This window comes from Octodon degus, unplaced genomic scaffold (genome assembly GCF_000260255.1).
Source record: "Octodon degus isolate 3935 unplaced genomic scaffold, OctDeg1.0 scaffold00129, whole genome shotgun sequence".
Classification (NCBI taxonomy): Eukaryota; Metazoa; Chordata; class Mammalia; order Rodentia; family Octodontidae; genus Octodon; species Octodon degus.
Window position 1 is genome coordinate 2,969,152 of NW_004524705.1, and position 4,126 is coordinate 2,973,277.

The 4,126-nt window shown below is 44.5% G+C and overlaps 1 long non-coding RNA gene across 1 annotated transcript in view; it reads left to right on the forward strand.

Annotated features, from left to right (window-relative positions):
* LOC111812556 overlaps nt 1–3,649 on the forward strand; it is a 17,306-nt gene extending 13,657 nt beyond the window's left edge. The window contains exon 4 of the long non-coding RNA XR_002818042.1: nt 3,360–3,649. This is a non-coding gene — a long non-coding RNA (uncharacterized LOC111812556). The remainder of the gene's footprint in view (nt 1–3,359) is intronic.
* Nucleotides 3,650–4,126: the final 477 nt, after the last annotated feature.

A 4,126-nucleotide genomic window follows, 5' to 3' on the forward strand; every position in this document is an offset into this window, starting at 1 on the left:
GTTCCTCTCTTGCCTTAGGAATTAAAGTATAGTGACTATGTGAGAGTATAATTCTAAATAAATATTAATCTCATGGACTATATCTTAGACTTGGTGACCTGCTGTTTAAGATCATAGTACCATAACATCGAAAAAGAATACAGCACAAATGAAACCTTAAAAGGCTCCAGTTTAGAAATGTGAGGGTCAAGCTTTATCATTTATCCCTTCTGAACCTCTAGTCATCAACCTCCCAAGGTTTCAGCTTCCTTTTTCTATAAAATAATTAAGAAAGCCTACCGCAATCACATTATTCCCTGTATTCCTACCCCTGTTTACAGAGCCGAAACTTACAACACTCTCCCCTCACAGGCACGTGGGACGAAGAGCCGGCATCACCTTCACTGCTTCCGTTTCTTCTCCCAGCAGGGAGAGTGTCCTACTTAATTGATGTAATCAGAGAGCCAGAACACGTATTAGTCTTGCTTTCTTTACTTTTTTAAAGAATGGGTAAGATGTCAGCTGTCACAGATGGGGTTTGGGTGACTGTTTTCTATGAGGTGGAAGACTTTCTTTTGCTGTCAGTTGTTCCAGAACTGAGGAGAGGGAGTGAGAGATTAACAAGTAATCTCCAGTGGTTCTAACAATAGCTTTGGGGATGTCAGTTTCAGTGCAAAAGAGACGGGATGGGGAGCCAGCCTCCCTTTGATCTTAGGACTCCATAGAGATTCCAGTAGGTTAAAAATACTAATAATAATAATCTTATTAATACCACAGTGGGAGGAACTAAAATCAGAAGAGTTCTTCCAACACTTTTCTTCTTTTTAAGAAATTTTATTAATGCCTAATCATTATGCGGAACAATGGGTCTCCTTTCTGCATTTAACCCACTTTGGTTTCCCCTACATAGACCCCTCTTCCCCTGACCACCTTTCCCATCTTAGTTTTCCTTCTAATTTCCTCCAACAAAACGTTGAGAGACAGGACATAGATGAAAGGCCCCTGGAACGTGACATAGACACGTGCACCTGCGACAGAGGCACTGCTGCCGCTGGAGGCGGAAGCCGCTCTTCCAGCCAATAAGCTGAAAGTGGAGACGAGGAAGCCGTTTGGAGGCCGTCGCACCACGTAGCTGCCCGTGCCTCTTCCCTCCTGTAAATCTGCAGGACAGGCAGCCTCTCTCCGAGACAAATGATTCTATTACTTGGGCTTCTATTGGGTTCTAGGAGCTTAAATCTCTTTGCTCTAATGTTTAGCAAAAAAATCTTCCCTCTGTCCGTTGACTTCCACATCACTTACTCAGAAATAAAGGTCCTGTCAGATCCTCTAACCTTCACACATAAAACTGCCAGTCACAGTGGAGTGCAGGGAAGGAACTTTTTGGGAAAAAAAACTAGCCGTACAATAGCGGAAGACACTTGCGAAACTCTTCGGATCTAGTGAGCCTGATTCATTATTTCTAAAAGTGGTTGGATAACAAAAATATATAAGAAAACCAGCCTGGGCAACTAAGCAAGATCCTGTCTAAAAAAGAAAAAATTAACAAGGGGTGAGGGTGTGTCTCAGGGCAGAAACTCTTGAGTTCAACTACAAAAAAAAAAAAAAAAAAAAAAAAAAAAAAAAAAAAAAAGAGAGAGAGAGAAAGAAAAGAAAGAGAAGTAAAAGAAACAAAATAGGTTAAATTAGTTCAAATATCTCAGCACAGAGATCAAATATTACAGGGCAATGCAACAATTTCTTCAACATTTGGAAGAAAAATAATTTCCAACCTAGAAAGCCATATGCAGTCAAAATATCATCGTTCAGGAATAAGAGTTGAGACATTTGGAAACAATGATCTAAGGAGAACCACTGCCATGTGTAAGACTGTGCTCAAATGCCCAGCCCAGAGGCCTGCTGGGAGTGGATGCGGAATCATGGACGCAGAATTTCCATCCCCAGACAGCAGGCAGAGAAGCCCAAGCACAACACTCTGCCGCTACACAGCAGAGCCCTGGCTCACATGGTGGCAGGGGACAAGGATGGTGGCTGAGAGGGGAGCTTCATTCTTCCCATGGGAAACACCAGATGAGTCTGATGCTAGAGACTGGTTACAAACCTCAGGAGGCTTGAGCAAACCTCAAGGCTTACTCCAAGTGCAGAGCTCTAAATACGAGCTCATTGATTTTATGTCATCAATGCCATGAAGGAAAGAGAACCTACTTGACCTTGATTCTAAGGACAGTCGTGTTAAAGCATCCCAATAGATGCTCATGAATAAAATGTGCAGAAAATGAAATGTAAAATGATAAATAGGCACATGGGTAAAAAATGTCTACACAGCGGTTGTCTGGAAGTTTCCCCATAAGCCTTCAGTGCTGGAGGGAGGCTGGGGGAGGAGAGGCTGGCGGGAGGAAGTGGGGTTCCGGCCCAGAAGGGAAAAGCCCCTGGCCTTCTTGTCTCTCTCTGCTTCATTGCCATCTTGTGGTGACACAGACCTCATTTTCCACGTATCCCCACCATGATGTGCCAGGCCACCACACTCCAAAGCCCTGAGCCAGCAGATGGGAACCTCTGTATCCATGAGGGAACCTTTCTTCCTCTACAGGAGATTACCTCAGAGGTTTCCTCGCAGTGACTGGAAAGCTGACTGTCAGATTGTCGTGACGTAGAAGCAGTTTGTTGGCATCTGAAGGGTTTTTAAAATTTGTTTATTTGTTTATTTATTGGGTAGAGAGCCCCCCCTACACAGCTCGGACTCTGAGTGATCCTCCTGTCTCAGCCTCCCCAGCACTGGGATTACAGATGTGCATCACCAGGGCCGGTTTCTGTGGCCTGCATGGCACACCTGGGGTCCTCGGACTAGCCTAGCATGCAGTTATAGGGATCGAACTCAGGTCCTTATGCTTGTTGGGCAGGTGCTTAGGCCGCCAAGCTATGTCCCCAGCCCACCATCTGATTTTATAATCAGCCTATAGACAAAGCACATAGGCAGGTTTTAGCTCCAATTATAAAACATACTCTAATTGTTAGCAATTTTAATGATAAAAAATTGACGTTGTCAGTAATAGAAAGCAGGATGGAAAACTGTGAGGAAAGGGAAAGTGTAGCGTGGAACAGTCCTCCACCTGCCAGTAAGCGGCCACCAGCACACTCAGAGCAAAAGCTGTGACATGCAGTTCAAGATTACAAGTCTAACTGATCTTTCAAAAAAAGAAACTACCAGTATAGGCAACAACCATTGAAATCAAGAGAGGCAACAGTCAATGAAACCAAATCATTGACAGATAAGTTACCATCCTTCTTGGCGATCAGCCAATAGATAATATCGAGGCATCATAAATGGAGAAGGACATGTTTGAAAATCTGCATTTTAAAGCTATGAATGCAGGTTCCAGCAGCTCTGGCGGCGGGAGGAACGGCAGCGGTGGAGCTGCGTATCTCCGCGAGGCTCCCGTGCGCCTCGACCCGCAGCCTCCGCACGCGCCCCGCGCCGCCAAGATGCCCAAGAGGAAGGTCAGCTCGGCCGAAGGGGCGGCGAAGGAGGAGCCCAAGAGGAGATCGGAGAGGTTGTCGGCTAAACCTGTTCCAGCTAAAGTGGAAACGAAGCCAAAAAAGGCAGCGGGAAAGGATAAATCTTCGGACAAAAAAGTGCAAGCAAAAGGGAAAAGGGGAGCCAAGGGAAAACAGGCTGAAGGGCTGATCAAGAAACCAAGGAAGATTTACCTGCGGAAAATGGAGAAACTAAAAATGAGGAGAGCGCAACCTCTGATGAAGCAGAAGAGAGAGAAGGCCAGTCTGACTAATTACACACCATGTCTTATCGGAGCTCCCTGTCTCCCTTCTTGTACAATCCAGAGGAATATTTTTATCAACTATTTTGTAGATGCAAGTTTTTTAGTAGCTCTAGAAACATTTTTAAAAAGGAGGGAATCCCACCTCATCGCATTTTTTAAGTGTAAATGATTTTTTTTAGGGTAAAATCATTCTCTAGTTGTTTATTTTTTGATACAACCAGAAATAGTAGGATATTGAATTATGGCAGGCTGTGACTGTCTTGGACGTCAGCTTAACATTCCATAGGTGGGGGTTAGTTTTATATCCTGCAATAGAAAGCATACTAGGGGCTGAGGAGATGGCTCAGTGGAATAAGCGCTTCCCTGGCAAG